The sequence below is a fragment of the Scyliorhinus canicula genome, chromosome 4, assembly GCF_902713615.1.
Source record: "Scyliorhinus canicula chromosome 4, sScyCan1.1, whole genome shotgun sequence".
NCBI classification, from domain to species: Eukaryota; Metazoa; Chordata; class Chondrichthyes; order Carcharhiniformes; family Scyliorhinidae; genus Scyliorhinus; species Scyliorhinus canicula.
Window position 1 is genome coordinate 146897537 of NC_052149.1, and position 19452 is coordinate 146916988.

Here is a 19452-nt window from a genome sequence, read left to right on the forward strand (position 1 = left end):
CGAGTAGAGCAACTTCACCCACTTAATAAACCCTTCCCCAAACCCAAACCGTTCCAACGTCTCCCACAGGTACTCCCACTCCACCCTATCGAATGCCTTCTCCGCGTCCAGCGCTACCACTATCTCAGCCTCCCCCTCCACTGCCGGCATCATAATTACATTCAGCAATCTCCGCACGTTCGTGTTGAGCTGCCGCCCCTTCACGAACCCCGTCTGGTCCTCATGGATTACCCCTGGCACACAATCCTCTATTCTAGCTGCCAGGATCTTTGCCAGCAACTTGGCATCCACGTTCAGAAGCGAGATAGGCCTGTAGGACCCGCACTGCACGGGGTCTTTATCCCGCTTCAATATCAGGGAGATCAGTGCCTGCGACATTGTCGGGGGCAGAACCCCCCCCTCTCGCGCCTCATTAAAGGCTCGTACCAGTACCGGTCCCACCAAGTCCACATTTTTCTTATAGAATTCCACCGGGAACCCATCTGGCCCCGGCGCCTTCCCCGCTTGCATCTGACCTATTCCCTTGACTAGCTCCTCTAGCCCTATTGGCGCCCCCAGCCCTTCTACCAGCCCCTCCTGGACCCTTGGGAACCTCAATTTGTTTAGGAAGTCCTCCATTCCCCCTCTCCTCGTCGGCGGCTCAGACCGATACAACTCCTTGTAAAAATCCCTGAAGACCCCGTTCACTTCTTGCCCCTTCTGCACTACCTTCCCGCCCCTCTCCTTCACTCCCCCAATCTCCCTAGCCGCATCTCGTTTGCGAAGCTGGTGTGCCAGCATCCTGCTCGCCTTTTCCCCATACTCATAGACCGCGCCCTGTGCCCTTCTCCACTGCGTCTCTGCCTTCCTGGTGGTCAGCAGGTCGAACTTGACCTGCAGGCTGCGCCGTTCTCCCAGCAGCCCCTCCTCTGGTGCCTCCGCATATCTCCTATCCACTTCCAATAGCTCCCCCACCAGCCTCTCCCTCTCCTGCCTCTCCTTTCTTTCTCTGTGCGCCCTTATGGAGATCAGCTCTCCCCTGATCACTGCCTTCAGGGCCTCCCAGACCATCCCCACCTGCACCTCACCCGTGTCATTCAAGTCCAGATAGCTCTCGATGCTCTTCCGGACCCTTTTACACACCTCGTCGTCCGCTAACAGCCCCACATCCAGCCGCCACAGCGGGCGCTGGTCCCGCGCCTCCCCCATTTCCACATCCACCCAATGTGGTGCATGATCAGAGATCGCAATGGCCGAGTACTCAGCTTCCCGTACCCTCGGGATCAGCCCCCTGCTCAACACGAAGAAATCGATTCTGGAGTACACTCTATGGACGTGGGAGAAAAAGGAATACTCCCTCGCCCTCGGCCTACCAAACCTCCATGGGTCTACTCCTCCCATCTGCTCCATGTACCCCCTCAGCACTTCTGCCGCTGCCGGCCTCCTATTGGTCCTTGAACTCGATCTGTCTAGGCCGGGGTCCAGCACTGTGTTAAAGTCCCCCCCCATGATCAAGCCCCCTGCCTCCAGTCCCGGAATGAGGCCCAATAGGCGCCTCATAAAACCCGCGTCATCCCAGTTCGGGGCATATACGTTGACCATCACCACTTTCTCCCCCTGCAGCTTACCCTTCACCATCACATACCTACCCTCCTTATCCGCCACCACCTCCTCCGCCACGAACGACACCCTCTTTCCCACCAGAATCGCCACCCCCCCGGTTCTTTGCGTCCAATCCAGAGTGGAACACCTGTCCCACCCACCCCCTTCTCAGGCGAACCTGGTCCACTACCTTCAAATGGGTCTCCTGTAACATTGCTACATCAGCCTTCAGTCCCTTCAGGTGTGAGAATACCCTTGATCTCTTGACCGGCCCATTCAACCCCCTCACGTTCCAAGTGATCAGCCGGGTCGCGGGACGACCCGCCCCCCTCCCCTGCCGATTAGCCATGTCCTGTTCCCTGCTCGCCCCGGGTCGACCCTCCCCTTCTGACCCGCTCCCCATGGCGATGTCTCCCTCCCCCCACCTCTCCAGTCCTCCACTTCCCGTTTCTGGTCTTTTCAGCAGCAACCCGGTGTCCCTCCCTAACCCCCCTCCCCCCCCCACAGGCTAGGACCCCTCCTAGCCGCGATGTACCCTCCATCGTACTCCCGTAAGTCAGCTGGTTCACGCTGACCCGGTTGCTCCTGCCACACTCCGACTCCCCCCGGCTCGGGGGGGGGGGGCCTCCCCCCCCTTGCCACTCCTCCCTGGCCCCGCTCCAGCGCGGGAAAGGTCGCCATTGCTAGCCACGCCCCGCACTCCTCCCCTCCCCCCTCCTCTGCCCCGCGCGCGGGAAAACAGAGGAAAGCCCGCGCTTTCGCCCTGCCACACCCCACCCCGCCATCTTCAGTTCCACCCCCGTCCCCGTCCATGCCTGTAAAGAACCCCCCCTAGGAGCCCATATCCCCGATCTGCTCTCCCCCCCGTCCCGCCTCCCCAACTTAACATTATAAATAACAGATAAATAACAAATAACATTGTACTTAACAGTCGCCCTCTACCAAACAGCATAAATAACCATAAATAACCATGAATAACCACAATAACAATAACTAAGGGAAGTTGGCAGAGGGGGAAAAAACATCAGAAGAAAAACCACAGCAAGAGTTCAAAATCCAAACAAAGAATTCAGCTGAAAGTACCCGAGCGGCTACGGCCGCCAAGTATCCCCTGGGTCTAATTTGAGTCCAGTTTCTCTTCCTGTACAAAGGCCCACGCCTCCTCTGGGGACTCAAAATAGTGGTGTTGGTTCTTGTAGGTGACCCACAAGCGCGCTGGCTGCAGCATTCCGAACCTGATCCGTTTTGCATGTAGCACCGCCTTCGTCCGGTTGTACCGGGCCCGCCGCTTTGCCACCTCCGCACTCCAGTCCTGGTAGACCCTCACCGTCGAATTCTCCCACTTGCTGCTCCTTTCCCTCTTGGCCCACTCCAGCACTCTCTCACGGTCGCTGAGTCGCTGGAACCGCACCAGCACCGCCCTCGGGGGCTCATTTTCTCTTGGCCTCCTAGCCATGACCCTGTAGGCCTCTTCCAGCTCCAGGGGCGAAGGGACGGCCCCTGCCCCCATCAGGGAGCTCAGCATTTCTGCTACATATCCCGGGAGGTCTGACCCCTCCAGGCCTTCTGCCAGGCCCAAGATCCTCAGGTTCTTCCGCCTCATTCGGGTATCCAGCTCCTCAAAACGGCTCTGCCATTTCAGGTGGAGTGCCTCGTGCACCTCTACCTTTCCCACGAGGACCGTGGCCTCCTCCTCCCTCACAGTCATCTCCTGCTGTAGCTCCCGAATCGACGCCTCTTGGGTCGCCTGGGCTCCCATCAGCCTGGTGGTCGTCGCATTCATTGACTCCAAGAGCTCCATTTTCAGCTCCGTAAAGAAGCGCAGGAGAGCGGCCTGCTGCTCCTCCGCCCATTTCCTCCATTCCTCGGGTGCACCACCGGCCGCCATTTTGGTCTTCTTCCCCCGCTTTTTTTTGGGAGCTGCTGTTGCTTTCTTTACCACCCCACTCCGGGTACCGACCATAAAGTTGGTCTGGTTCTCTTCAGGGAGCCTTCCCCCACCGGGATTTGTCCTTACAGCGCCGTTGGGGCCCTCCAATCGGCCCGAAAACACCTTTGTAGCAGGAGCAGCCAAACGTGCGACTTAGCTGGTCATAGCCGCAACCGGAAGTCATCATGGCCCTAATTTCAATCGAGTAGACAGAGAGACGAGTAAACAGCTAGGTGAATGTTAGAAAAATGGAATACAGAAATAGGTTTCAAAAGTTTGATTGCAACAAATTTTCCATTCACATTATTATTCATCAATATTTAAGCACTGTGTTTGAATCACATTATATAATAATACTTGTCACTGATCTATTGCAATTAACATTTGCAACAAACATTTTTGCCACATAGGTGCCAGGCAATGACTCTTTCCAACAAAAGAGAATCTAACTATTTCCTCTTGACATTCACTGGCATTACTCTACTAACAACATCCTGGAGATTACCATTGACCAGGAACTGAATTGAACCAGCCATATGAATAATGTGGCTATAAGAGCTGGACAGGGGCTCGCAATTCTCCTATTTATTCGAGGGATGTGGGTGTTACTGGCTATGACAGCATTCATTGCCCATCCCTAAGTGCCCTTGAGAAGGTGGTGGTAAGCTACGGTCTTAAACTGCTGCCGTTCATATGATGTAGGTACATCCACAGTGCTGTTAGAAAAGGTGTTCCATAATTTTGACCCAGCAGCAGTGAAGGAACTGGGAACTGTTATATATTTCCAAGTCAGGATGGCGAGGTGGTCGTATTCCCAGTATCTGCTGCCTTTGTCCTTCTAGATGGTAGTTATTGTGGGTTTTGAAGGCACTGGCTTCGGAACTTAGTTGAGTTTCTGCAGTGCATTTTGTGGGTGGTACACACAGCTGCCACCGTATGTCGGTGGTGGAGGGATTGAATGGTTGTGGACGGGATGCCATTCAAGTGGGCTACTTCGCCCAGGATGGTGTCAAGCTTCTTTAGTATTGCTGTTGTCCTCCAGACAAGTGGAGAGTATTCCATCACACTCTTGACATGTGCCTTGTAGATGGTGGACAGGCTTTAGGGAATCAGGAAGATTCCTAGCCTTTGACCTGCTCTTATAGCCACAGTATTTATATGGCTAGTCCAGTTGAGTTTCTTGTTAATGGTAACATCCAGAGTTCATAGAAGTTTATCAAATCCCTACAGTGCAAAACGAGGCCATTCGGCCCATTGAGTCTGCACCGATGTTGATAGTTGAGGGTTCAATGATGGTGATGTCATTGAATGTCAAAGGGCAAGGGTTTGATTCTCTCTTATTGGTGTTGGTCATTGCCTGGCACTTGTGTGGTGAAAATGCTACTTGCCACTTGTCAGCCGAAGCCTGGATATTGTCCAGGTCTTGCTGCATTTGCACATGGACTGCTTCAGTGTCTGTGGAGTGACGAATGGTGCTGAACATTGTGCAATCAATCCGCACATTTGAACTCATGTTGGAAGGAAGGTCTTTGATGAAGGTGAGCTGAAGATTGTTGAACCTAGGACACTACCCTGAGAAACTCCTGCACTGATGTCCCAGGACTGAGATGACTGACTTTCAACAACAACAACCACCTTCCTTTGGCACCAGGTGAATCCGTAAAGCTCTGTAAATATTCAGATCTTGATCTTGTCCAGCGAGGGTGAGATCCAGATCACACTGGGCAGAGTGAGTCAGATGACTCCCGATCAGCTTGGTGTTTGGCCTGATTTGGGTCTAGCGCTTGATTCACCCGTTGCGCCCGAATCTGTACTGGCCGCAGTGGAGTTGCTGAATTGCGCCCAATGTGATTGTGATTTCAGGGTCATAAGAGCCCTCTGCATTTTTTCTTATTCATTCATGGGCTGTGAGCATCGATGGCTTGGCATTTGTTGCCCACACTGAATTGCCCTTGATCTTTGGTTGTGGGGGTGAAACCCATGCAGACATGGGGAGAATGTGCAAACTCCTCACAGACAGTGACTCAGGGTCGGGATTCAAACCCGGGTCCTCAGCGCCGTAGGCAGCAATGCTAACCACTGTGCCGCCCCACTGAATTGCCCTTGATAAGGTGGTGGTGAGCTCCTCTCCTGCACCATTGCAGTCTCTGTGTGTGTAGGTACAGTTTCCTAATTGACTCCCTTGTGGTTTGACACAACTGAATGGCTTACTCGGCCACTTCAGAGGCATTTAAGAGTCAACCACATTGCACATATCTGAAAAGAAACTATTGAAGTATTCCTCATTGTTTGTTATGTTTGAAGGGAAACTGGTATCTTTGTATGTGAAGAATGTTTTGAAACAAAGGAAGTTACTTTGGTTTGGTGTAAGCGATAACTGAGACCCCTTGCTGAGGGCGAATGTTCCATGAGTTATTGCAATGTTCTGTCAATTCTGGAATGTACATTTGATTTTACCTCCCACTGATGGACAAATAGTCTTCTCACTACAGATTGTTTCAGAGATCAAATGCCAAAGCATAGTACTGCCAGTGACCGGGTTAATCTCATCCCATTCCATTTGAACAGATGGCAAATCATAGCTACACAGACCAGAGACCACAAGCAGACATTTTAGTGAAAAACTGTATTGTACAGGGGCAAATGTTCTCTGAATCATCAATTATTTCCAAATAAACGCTCCGTATGCAAATGGGAGTAAAATCAAGCTTTTTAATATCACCAAATAAATAATACAAAAATGATTTAATTTTAAGGAAGTTCTATTTTTGTCAATCTCACCTACTGCCATTATCTGGCTGCTTTTTTAGGTTAAGGTGTGTAAGTGTTAATGGTTAAGGTGTGTAAGTGTTAATGCGTTCGGAAAAGGTCATGGGCTACCCAAAATTCTTCAGCATATTGAGTTGTGGAGTCAAATGTGACAGGGAAGATGAGAATAACCCCTGTTGTTAACCTACATTTTTTCATTCATTGCTAACGTGAATTGCCTCAGATTTGTTAATATAGAAAATTACCTTTTCCAGCATAACCTGTATATGATAGTGGAGGTTGGTTAAAAGCTCTTCTAGTGTAATGGATATAACACCAATAAAATACATATCAGCATATGGCTTCCTATGAACGCGTAAAGTAGGCCGGAATCGTGCAGCCGTTGCAATTCACTTTTCCCGCTGGCACTGCACCACTGCCCACGGGATTCCCAGCAGCGAGGTGTGGCTTCATTGGGAAATCCCATTGACAAGCGGCAGGAGTATAGAATCCCACCGCCAGCGAATGGAGCACCGCCAAGAAACACATGGCCGGAGGACTGGAGAATTCTACTCCATAATCTTTTGTCAGAGAGTCAATCATGATGGACAGCGGTAGCACAGTGGGTAGCACTGTTGCTTCACAGCTTCAAGGTCCCAGTTTCGATTCCCGGCTTGGGTCACGGTCTATGTGCAGTCTGCACGTTCTCCCCGTGTCTGCTTAAGTTTCCTCCGAGTGCTCCGGTTTCCTCCCACAAGTCCCGAAAGATGTGGAGCGAGATTCTCCGCAAATGCGGAGAGTCGTAAAGGCTGCCGTGAAACTGGCTGTGTTTCACGGCAGCCTTCACGCCCGTCCCCGGGACAAAATTCTCCCCCCCCCAATCGGGGCTAGGAGAAGGACCCCGGGAGTCACGGCGTCGCGGAAAGTTAACGCGCGGCCGGCTCCAACCCGCGCATGTGCGGTTCCGCATTTCTCCACCGCCACCCGACAAGATGTGGCGGCTTGATCTTGTGGGGCGGCGGAGGGGAAATAGTGCGTCCCTTTTGGACGCAGCCCCGACGATTGGTGGGCACTGATCGCGGGCCTGTCCCCTCCCGAGCACAACGGTGGTGCTCCCGCCCCAAACGGGCCTCTGGATGCCCCAAACGGGCATCCAGCGCCCGTTTTTACGACGGCAGCAAGCAGGTGTGTTTGCTGCCATGAGAAAATGGGCGTAAAGGCCCGGCCGCTCGGCCCATCGGCCGCAGAGAATCGCCGCTCGCCGTAAATACGGCGAGCGGCGATTCGTGTCGTGGGTCGGGCAAGGGGGGGGTAGAGAATAGCGGGAGGGCGCAAAAAATGTCGGGAGGCCCTCCCGCTATTCTCCCAACCGGCGTGGGGGGCGGAGAATCGCACCCCCGCTGTCAGGTGAATTGGATATTCTGAATTCTCCCTCTGTGTACCCGAACAGGCGTGGAATGTGACGACTAGGGGCTTTTCACAGTAACTTCACTGCAGTGTAAATGTAACCCTACTTGTGACAATAAAGAATATTATTATTAGAATGAAAATATTTCCTGAGGTCTATTAGGGAGCATGGGGATAGATGCAGGAATTTATTCATATTGGAGAGCACGGAATGTTAATGCCACGAAAATAACGTCAGACTTTGGACATGGCATGCTTGTTCACATTGGAAGCGATGTCCGTCAGAATGAGGAGGGCGTTGATGGGCCCTCTCAATCTTCAGGTAGGTGTAGGCATTGCTCCAGCCTCGGAACTTCTGTATAACTGTGACGTGTTTCTGAATCCTTGTCAGCCTTTTCTGGGTGTTTGTAAAGTGTAGGTAGTGGGGGTAGGGAGGAGGGAATGGAGAAGTTAGTAGGAAGGCGCTTGTCACCATTGCTAGCTATACACTTGCAGGGAGCATAGACACAAGGACAGCATTTGCAGAGTTGTGCTTGCCAATATTAGTACCAAGTGTTTGGGCAGCAGAGTTGCTGTTCTTATTTGGCGACCCAGAGCCGTCTGCAGTGCACTTTGAGCATCTTCTCCGTCCAAAATAATTTGGTGATGCACCAGTTGAGAAGGTTCGGTTGGCACCTTCATTGTTGGCATTTTGAAAACATAAAGGGGGATACAAACGGTTTCTTGTGCTTGTCGAGAAGTGACCTGGGAAGATGGTTCCATCTGTTTAGATATTAACTTCACTTGTTGCTGGCATTCAGTGAGCGAGGTCAATCCACTAAAAGCAGCATTTTAGCAGCAAGCTGGCATTAATTATTCTGACCACAGAATGTTTTATTGCTATGGCATCCAATTACTGTTGGAGAAATCTGCTCGCTCATTCGTGCAATTTGTCATGTCAATGTTTAAAAAATCTGTACATAATTAAAAATGTATATTGGGCCGCTGTTAATTGTGTAAAATGCCTTATTTAGAAAAAAACATGGGAAAAAATATGCTCTGAATTGTGATCATAGGGAACAAAACACAATAAAGTTTCCATCTTCCTTATAGTTGGGACGTCTCCCAAAAACAAAATAATTGCTTGAAGGTCATTGTGGGCAATATATTGGCAATATGAAGAAACTGGTTAACTTGCCGTCAGGATTTGTTCCCTCAGTGATAGAAACTAAGTTCATAGGAAACATATTGGATTTTAAAATCCCATTCGATTAGCTTAAATGTGTAAAATAGGCAAAGGGAACAAACTTTGCCTAAAGAGGTGAGTCTAAAGATTCAGGAAATTATTCCTTGGGTCTCACCTAAGTATTCAGGTAAGTTGTTGATGCCTCTTGCCCCTTCTCAGGGAGATTGATCAGTGGCACAAGCATGCAATTTTAGGTTGCTAGCCCTACCAGCAGCCTTCAGTTAATTCACCAGTAGTTCAGGCAGGGACGAGGAGAAACAGGGGCAAGAGTTACCACACTCAGATCACAAAACCAAAGCAGAGTAGGCCCCATCGACCCACTCAATCTCTGTTGAGGGCCGCTAGACAGGCATCATCACCCTCATCTACAATTTGGATCAGATGATCTTAAATTGCTCTTGGCTCGCAGGATGTTGCAGCTCGGAACAGTTCTTTTATTTGGACCAATTTGTATCCCAGTTTGTGTTGCATGTACCATAATACTGGAAATGTAACTTAACTGCGCAGAAACATACAACAATGTGTTCAAAAGACATAGGCATAGGCAGAAACAAGGAATTTAGATGCCAGGTGAAGAAGAAAGAATTCAATTGATATTGTGAATGTTTCAGTCAATAGGTGAGCTGACATTAAATAGGAAAGGTTACATCTGAGAAAGGAAAGAAGGGAGCCAAGTTCCTCGCTGTTATGTATCAGAGAATACATTCCTGCTGGTTATTCGTCACGTCACAAGGTTCCCCATGGTCGGCTCATGAAGAAAGGAAGGAGGTGTGGGATAGAGGGAAATTTGGCCAATTGGATAAGTAACTGGCTATCACATAGAAGACAGAGGGCGGTGGTGGATGGAAAATTTTCAGACTGGAGACCAGTTACCAGCGGTGTACCACAGGGATCAGTGCTGGGTCCTCTGCTATTTGTGATTTTTATCAATGAATTGGAGGAGGGGGCTGAAGGGTGGGTCAGTAAATTTGCTGATGACACCAAGATTGGTGGAGTAGTGGATGAGGTGGAGGGCTGTTGTAGGCTGCAAAGAGACATTGATAGGATGCAGAGCTGGGCCGAAAAATTGCAGATGGAGTTTAACCTTAAGAAGTGCGAGGGGGTTCATTTTGGTAGAAAAAGTTTGATTGCAGATTACAGGGTCAACGGCAGGGTTCTGAGGAATGTGGAGGAACAGAGAGATCTTGGAGTTCCTGTCCACCGATCTCTGAAGGTTGCCACTCAAGAGAATAGAGCCGTGAAGAAGGTTTATAGTGTGTCAGCGTTTATTAACAGGGTGCTTGAGTTTAAGAGCCGCGGGGTTATGCTGCAACTATACATGAAAAATGAAATGAAAATCGCTTATTGTCACGAGTAGGCTTCAATTAAGTTACTGTGAAAAGCCCCTAGTCGCCACATTCCAGCACCTGTCCAGGGAGGCTGGTACATGACCCTGGTGAGACCACATTTGGAGTATTGTGTGCAGTTCTGGTCACCTTATTATAGGAAGGATGTGGAAGCATTGGAAGGGGTGCAAAGGAGATTTACCTGGATGCTGCCTGGTTTGCAGGATAGGTCTTATGAGGAAAGGTTGAGGAAGCTAGGGCTTTTCTCTTTGGAGCAGAGGAGGATGAGAGGCGACTTAATAGAGGTTTATAAGATGATGAGGGGGATAGATAGAGTGGACGTTCAGAGATTATTTCCTTGGGTGGATGTAGCTGTTGTAAGGGGGCATAACTATAAGATTCAGGGTGAGAGATATAGGAGGGATATCCGCGGTAGGTTCTTTACTCAGAGAGTGGTTAGGGTGTGGGATGGACTGCCTGCTGTGATTCAAGCGGTTATTGGATAGGCACATGGAGCACACCAGAATGATAGGGAGTGGGATAGCCTGATCTTGGTTTTGGACAATGCTCGGCACAATGTCGAGGGCCGAAGGGCCTGTTCTGTGCTGTACTGTTCTATGTTGTATGTTCTATGTGATGCATAGTGAGTCAGCAGAGTGCTTGTGTGGGTTTTAGGCAGATCAACTTCTTAATCATATGAGCAACACCCTTAGTAAACCTCTCATCATGTTTTACAAGAACCCAAATGTGACAGGGAAGATGAGCATAACCCCTGTTGTCAACCTACATTTTTTCATTAATCACTAACATGAATTGCCTCAGATTTGTTAATATACAGAATTACCTTTTCCAGCATAACCTGTATATGATAGTGGAGGTTGGTTAAAAGTTCTTCAAGTGTAATGGATATAACATCAATAAAAATCATATCAGCATATGGCTTCCTATGAACGAGTAAAGTAGGCCGGAATCGTCTGGCTGTTGCAATTCACTTTTCCCGCTGGCACTGCACCCCTGCCCACGGTATTCCCAGCAGCGAGGTGTGGCTTCATTGGGAAATCCCATTGACAAGCGGCAGGAGTATAGAAACACCCGCCAGCGAATGGAGCACCGCCAAGAAACACATGGCCGGAGGACTGGAGAATTCTACTCCATAATCTTTTGTCAGAGAGTCAATCATGATGGACAGCGGTAGCACAGTGGGTAGCACTGTTGCTTCACAGCTCCAGGGTCCCAGGTTCGATTCCCGGCTTGGGTCACTATCTATGTGGAGTTTGCACATTCTCCCCGTGTCTACTTAAGTTTCCTCCGGGTGCTCCGGTTCCTTCCCACAAGTCCTGCAAGACATGCTGTCAGGTGAATTGGATATTCTGAATTCTCCTTCGGCGTACCTGAACAGGCGCCGGAATGTGGCAACTAGGGGCTCTTCACAGTAACTTCACTGCAGTGTAAATGTAACCCTACTTGTGACAATAAAGAATATTATTATTAGAATGAAAATATTTCCTGAGGTCTATTAGGGAGAATGGAGATAGATGCAGGAATTTATTCATATTGGAGAGCACGGAATGTTAATGCCGTGATAATAACGTCAGAATGAGGAGGGCGTTGATGTGCCTTCTCAATCTTCAGGTAGGTGTAGGCATTGCTCCAGCCTCGGAACTTCTGTATAACTGTGACGTGTTTCTGAATCCTTGTCAGCCTTTTCTGGATGTTTGTAAAGTGTAGGTAGTGGGGATAGGGAGGAGGGAATGGAGAAGTTAGTAGGAAGGCGCTTGTCACCATTGCTAGCTATACACTTGCAGGGAGCATAGACACAAGGACAGCATTTGCAGAGTTGTGCTTGCCAATATTAGTACCAAGTGTTTGGGCAGCAGAGTTGCTGTTCTTATTTGGCGACCCAGAGCCGTCTGCAGTGCACTTTGAGCATCTTCTCCGTCCAAAATAATTTGGTGATGCACCAGTTGAGAAGGTTCGGTTGGCACCTTCATTGTTGGCATTTTGAAAACATAAAGGGGGATACAAACGGTTTCTTGTGCTTGTCGAGAAGTGACCTGGGAAGATGGTTCCATCTGTTTAGATATTAACTTTACTTGTTGCTGGCATTCAGTGAGCGAGGTAAATTCACTAAAAGCAGCATTTTGGCAGCAAGCTGGCATTAATTATTCTGACCACAGAATGTTTTATTGCTATGGCATCCAATTACTGTTGGAGAAATCTGCTCGCTCATTCGTGCAATTTGTCATGTCAATGTTTTAAAAATCTGTACATAATTAAGAATGTATATTGGGCCGCTGTTAATTGTGTAAAATGCCTTATTTAGATGAAACATGGGAAAAAATATCCCCTGATTGTGATCATAGGGAACAAAACACAATAAAGTTTCCATCTTCCTTATAGTTGGGACGTCTCCCAAAAACAAAATAATTGCTTGAAGGTCATTGTGGGCAATATATTGGCAATATGAAGAAACTGGTTAACTTGCCGTCAGGATTTGTTCCCTCAGTGATAGAAACTAAGTTCATAGGAGACATATTGGATTTTAAAATCCCATTCGATTAGCTTAAATGTGTAAAATAGGCAAAGGGAACAAACTTTGCCTAAAGAGGTGAGTCTAAAGATTTCAAGAAATTATTCCTTGGGTCTCACCTAAGTATTCAGGGTAAGTTGTTGATGCCTCTTGCCCCTTCTCAGGGAGATTGATCAGTGGCACAAGCATGCAATTTTAGGTTGCTAGCCCTACCAGCAGCCTTCAGTTAATTCACCAGTAGTTCAGGCAGGGACGAGGAGAAACAGGGGCAAGAGTGACCACACCCAGATCACAAAACCAAAGCAGAGTAGGCCCCATCGACCCACTCAATCTCTGGTGAGGGCCGCTAGACAGGCATCATCACCCTCATCTGCAATTTGGATCAGATGATTTTAAATTGCTCTTGGCTCGCAGGATGTTGCAGCTCAGAAGAGTTCTTTTATTTGGACCAATTTGTATCCCAGTTTGTGTTGTATGTACCATAATACTGGAAATGTAACTTAACTGCGCAGAAACATACAACAATGTGTTCAAAAGACATAGGCATAGGCTGAAATAAGGAATTTAGATGGCAGGTGAAGAAGAAAGAATTCAATTGATATTGTGAATGTTTCAGTCAATCGGTGAGCTGACATTAAATAGGAAAGGTTACATCTGAGAAAGGAAAGAAGGGAGCCAAAGTCCTAGCTGTTATGTATCGGAGAATACATTCCTGCTGGTTTTGCGTCACGTGATGTATAGCGAGTCAGCAGAGTGTTTGTGTGGGTTTTAGGCAGATCAGCTTCTTGATCATATGAGCAACATGAGCCCTTAGTAAACCTCTCATCATGTTTTACAAGAACCCAGAGTGCGGGAAACGCAATGCCTTTTCTCTCCGTGGCACCTGAGGAAGGAGAAGTGCTCCGAAAGCTAGTGATTTGAAATAAACCTTTTGGACCTTAACTTGGTGTTGTAAGACTTCTTACTTATTAATACAGTTCACACTCAAGGGTGGCATGTGGCACAGTGGTTAGCATTGCTGCCTACACCGCTGAGGACCCAGGTTTGAATCCCGGCACTGGGTCACTGTCCGTGTGGAGTTTGCACATTCTCCCCATGTCTGTGTGGGTTTCACCCCCGCAACCCAAAGATGTGCAGGGTAGGTTGATTGGTCACACCCCCTAATTGGAAAAAAAATAATTTGGTACTCTAAATTTATAGAAAAAATACAGTTAACACTCAATGGCTTACAGGTTTAAAAACATTTTTTAGAGTGCCCAATTGTATATTTTTTCAATTAAGGGGCAATTTAGTGAGGTCACTTGCACATCTTTGGGTTGTGGGGGTGAGACCCATACATACCCGGGGAGAGTGTGCAAACTCCACATCGACAGTGACCCAATGTGTGCCAGGGTGGGGTGTAAGGTGAGTGCCAGTGTGTGTGTGAGGGGTGATAGAACGTCGAGCTCACATGAGTGTGGCGTGCGCCCCCCCCCCCCCCCCCCCCACCTGGTCGCCCTCGCCATCCTGCCCCCGGGCAGACAATAGCACACATTGGACAGAGCACGGAGACAGCTTCTGTAGGTGTTAAAGTGATTTTAATTACAAACAGTTCATACACGTGCCCTAGCCCCTATGATTAATCTGTGCCCTGCACCTGTGCCAACTTACACAGTGTCTAATTTTGTGGCCTTACGGGCCCTATGACTACATTTTGGTGGTAGCCCAGATGGTGCAGTGTCAAGGCCGCATGCAGGGACGGTCCAGGTGGAGGGTGTTGCTGTGGCCATGAGTCAGACATTGTCTAACGATGTAGTGCCCGGAGCTCATCGCAGAGTGGGCTGTCAGCATCCTCCATGACATGCAATAGATCCACTTCCACTGGCGGCCGTGTGAGCCCTGCCCGTTGTGCCGCAGGTGGATGTGCAATGGAGGAGTGGTGTGCATGCGGGTGATGCGGTAGTGGGCGCGGTGCGGGTGCTGGGCGGGGTGTGGGTGGTGGGGTGGTGCCGTACTGTGCTGTCCATGCCCATGCTCAGCGAATCTTCCTCCCCCCCCCAGTCTGTGAACCGTGCGGCTATCAAGTCCTTCCGTACCCGCTGTCCCAGCCAGTATCATTGGGAAGACTCCCGTACCTGTCCAGCCTTATGTCCCGTACATAGCCACACCCTCCACATCCTCCTCATCTGGGGAGGCCTGCCCTTCATCATTTTGCTCCTCCCCGCCTCTGCCTCCAACACATTGCCCCACAGCTGGGCTATATTGCGCAGGACACAGCAGACCACAATGATGCAACCGACTCTATCCAACAGGTACTGTAGGGCCCATCCAGAGTGGTCCAGGCATCTGAAGCGCATCTTCAGCAGCACAAAGCACCTATCGACCATACCCATGGTCACTGCATTGGCATCGTTGTAGCGGTTCTCCGCGTCAGTCTGTGGCCTCCGTGTAGGCGTCATCAGCCAAGACCAGCAACCAGCACCGCAGCCGGCGGGGGGGGGTCTCCCTCGAACATGCCGGGGATGAAAGATTGTGCCACTATGAATGAGTCATGCACATTGCCTGGATACTGGGTGAAGACGTGCAGGAGCTTCATGCAGTTGTCGCAGACCATCTGTATGTTCATGGAGTAGTACCCCTTCCTGTTCATGAACACGGCCCTATTATCTCCGAACCGGAAAGTCCCCGCAACCGGGCCACGCCGCCCCGACGCCGGCATGTCATTCTCCGCAGAGCGGAGAATCGACGCCATTGGCGCCGGTGTGGTTGGCGCAGGGCCGGTCGCGGGCCACTCTACACGGCCCCACCTGTCCCCCCCCCCGCGATTCTCCGATGGGCCGAACGGCCGTAAGAAAAAAACTAGTCCTACCGGTGCCGTTCTAACCTGCTCTGAGCCAGCGGGACCTCAGCGTTTAAAGGTCGGGTGGAGGCCCGTGGGGCGGAGGGGGGGGGGGGGGGGAGGGGGGCTCCGACCCCGGGGGGACTTCTGATGTGGCCTTACCCAATATCGGGCCCCACCGATTGGCGGGCCGGCCTCTGTGGCTGGGGGCCTCCTTTCCTACGTGCCGGCCCCAGTAGCCCTGTGCCATGTTGCGTCAGGGCCGGCGCGTTGAAGGAGGCCACTGCTCATGCGTGCGTTGGTGCCGGCGCCACTGCGCATGCGTAGATTCCACAGTGCACAGCTTGCACCGGGATCGGCAGCTGGAGCGGCGTGAACCGCTCCAGCGCCCTGCTGGCCCCCTGTAGGGGCCAGAATTAGTCCTGGCAGTTTACGACGGCGTTTACGACGGTGTGAACACTCTGCCATGGGATTAGAGAATCCCGCCCTATATGTTAGAATGAGATTGCCTCTCCAGCCAATCTGTGCACAGACTCCCCAATTGCTCCTCATACGACAATCCTGACATCCCAGGAATTAGTCTGGTGAACCTTAATTGCACTTCGTTAATAGCAAGTATATCCTTCCTTAGATAATTCTCCAAGTGTGGCCTCACCAAGGATCCACACAACTGTAACAAGACTTCTTTAATCCTGTACTCAAATCCTCTTGCAGCAGAGGCCAGCATAACACTTGCTTTCCTAATTTCTTGCAGCAGCTGCTTGTTAGCTTTCAGTAATTTATGAACAAAGACACTCAGGTCTCTTTGGGCATCAATGGCTCCTATTTTCTACCCATTTATAAAATACTCTGTATTTCTGCTTTTCCTACCAAATCACTTGTCTAAATTTCCTTGAAGTCTCTTTGCATCCTCCTCGCAATTCACATTTCTATCAGTCATGATCTAATTGAACAGCAGAACAGGCTTGAGGGGCTGAATGGCCTACTCCTTTTCCTATGTCCCTTTTCATTCTGTTGATGATTGAGTGTAAGAAAATTGGTTGGCCAATGGAAATGTAAACTCAATGATGATTACAGCAGGGTTGTGAAATGAGTCATGCTGAACATGCAGAATGACCTTTTCCTTTATTTATACTTTCAATGAAACATAATAAATGTCATTAAAACTCTTGTTTTTTGGTGATGGATGCCCTTATTGGTCAGCCTTAGGCTATTTTTTACTGTTCTCTTCAGTGTATCTTCGTTATTACAACCACTCCTATCTGCTCTCCTGAGCTGACATGTTGCATTACTACTCCTTTTCTCTCTTATAACAAAGGGAAAAGCAAGATTAATCAGTAGAAAAGGTGTTTGTAGATGTGAAGTAATCGCAAAGGCTGACCCTTCCTACATTCACTCAGTATACTTAAGAAATGAAACGCAGAGTCACAGAATCACTGACGTGTTACGGCCCAACATGAGGCCATTAGACCAAAATTGCCCCAGAATTGAGTTCTATATAATGTCTTTTCATTGATGATTGTCGCAAAGACTGTGTTGAAACCTACATGAGACCCACAGGGCCTGGCCGGTTAGGATCCCCTTGGCTCATGGAGTATGAGCTTCCCCCGTGGGGGGCGGAGCACCCTTATCAGCCGGAGGGGAAACCAGAATAAGCGGCATGGTAGTCTTTGGTTAGCACTGTTGCTTCACAGTGCCAGGATCCCAGGTTCAATTCCCAGCTTGGGTCACTGTCTGTGCGGTGTCTGCACGTTCTTCCCATGTCTGCGTGGATTTCCTCCAGGTGCTCCGGTTTCTTCCCACAGTCCAAAGATGTACAGGTTAGGTGGATTGGCCATGCTAAATTGCACTTGGTGTCCAAAAAAGGTTGGGTGGGGTTACTGGGTTACGGGGATAGGCTGGAGGTACGGGCTTAAGTAGGGTGCTCTTTCTAAGGGCCCATGCAGACTAGATGGGCCAATGGCTTCCTTCTGCACTGTAAGTTCTATGAATATAAAACCTGGCCCTAATGTAGTCCCTTCAGGGACCTGTGTATAGAGTATTTTCACACCTATGTAAATAAACCTTTCATTCCCTATGCTTCCCGTGTGGCTGCTTTTGTGAACTCCACATATTGAATGGAAGGATTTCCTTTCCTGGTCACTTCAACATCAAGTTGAAGATTCAGAAATCATCTAAAAATTACAAGAATGACCACTTGCATTCCATTTTCACATCTGCAGTTATGTACAAGATTTCGTGCCTGTTGAACCACATATTTTATACAGTTTACAAGGAGTTTCTAACCCACAGGCTTGTTTACAAAAAATGTGCTCACTCTTGTTTCCTCCTCAGTGAAGTGAAGGGAGCTCTGTGGCCGATGGGTTTCGAAAAGGAAATACTTCCCAGTGTGGCTATTGTTTGTTACAGCCTGTTTACTGGCCAGTAAGAGGATTGTCTGTTGGAAAAGAATAACCACCAACCTTTTAAGAGGATTTCCCAGAGTTTTCTCAGAGTGACTGGTTCTTCCCAATGTGCAATCATCACACATTCTTTCACTGGAGCTCACTGCTGAGCAATGAAAGAGGGGAAAAAAAAGCAACGAAAGAGCAAGCAGCTTTCTGCAAGATTGCTAATAATCTGACTGCAAGTGAACTGTGAAAACTATCCTCTGAGGAGCAACAAATTCTGGATGGAAATCAGAAAACCTGCCATTTGCTGATGCAATGTGCAATGAGGGATGGAGCAAATTTCTGTTTGCAGGAAGGGAACAACATTATAGTGTAAATTGTAGCTGACTAGTATTGAATAAGTACTTGTCAAAAGAAAGACGAAATAGTGTGAACTTTGTAAATCGAACAAATTTATAAATCTAACTAATTGGACTTTGTAAAAAGAAAGGCAAAATAGTGTGCACTTTGTAAATCTAACCTGAAGTGTTGAACTTCGTTTTACCAACATCCAGTTTCTAAAAACTATTTTCTGGGAATGTGGGCATCCACTGGCATGTCCAGCATTTGTTGCCCTTCTTAACTGCCCTTAAGAAGGTGGTGGTGGTGAGCCACTTACTTGAACCATTGCAGCCTACGTCTTGTAGATTCCTCCATAGTTCTGTTAGGGAGGGAGGTAGCCAGGCAGACAGAAGTGTATTCTGGAGGGGAGGAAGGTTAACATGAAAGAATCAAGAACCCTGACCCCATTCCTGTAATATTTATTGTGACAAATCAAGTCTTGAATGAGGCTCCTTCTAAAAGCTGATGGGAATCTATTTGACATGAAAAAGCTATGGGCAGATTATGTTACCATAGCTTATTCTTAACCCTGAACATGGGGGAGAGCTGCATTGCCTGCTGTCTGTCAGCATGTACATGGCGAGAGGAGCCACCTGGCCCTCGGAGACCCAGCTAAGTTTTGTAACTTTGCCTGGTTTAAAGCTGCTTCTGTGCCAGTAGGAGCTGAAGCACACTCCTCAGGCCTCACAAGGAAGTGTTTGACACCCCCAGGCCTGATGGCAGCCTTCATCTCTAAGATGTCCCCTGTTAGGGCAGCACGGTGGCGTAATGGATAGCACAGCTGCCTCATGGCGCCAAGGTCCCAGGTTCGATCCCGGCTCTGGGTCACTGTCCATGTGGAGTTTGCATATTCTCCCCATGTTTACGTGGGTTTCACCCCCACAACCCAAAGATGTGCAGGGTAGGTCGATTGGCCATGCTAAATTGCCGCTTAATTGGAAAAATGAATTGGGTACTCTAAATATATATATTTTTAAAAGATGTCCCCTGTTATATTTCTTTATATATCTCAGAACCATGCAGGTTTGAGACAGGTTTCTCTGGATGTTTCCGATTTTATTCACAGTGCTGCAAAATGTCACCTCCCCCATGCTGCAGCTCTAGCTTCCAGCTCTTT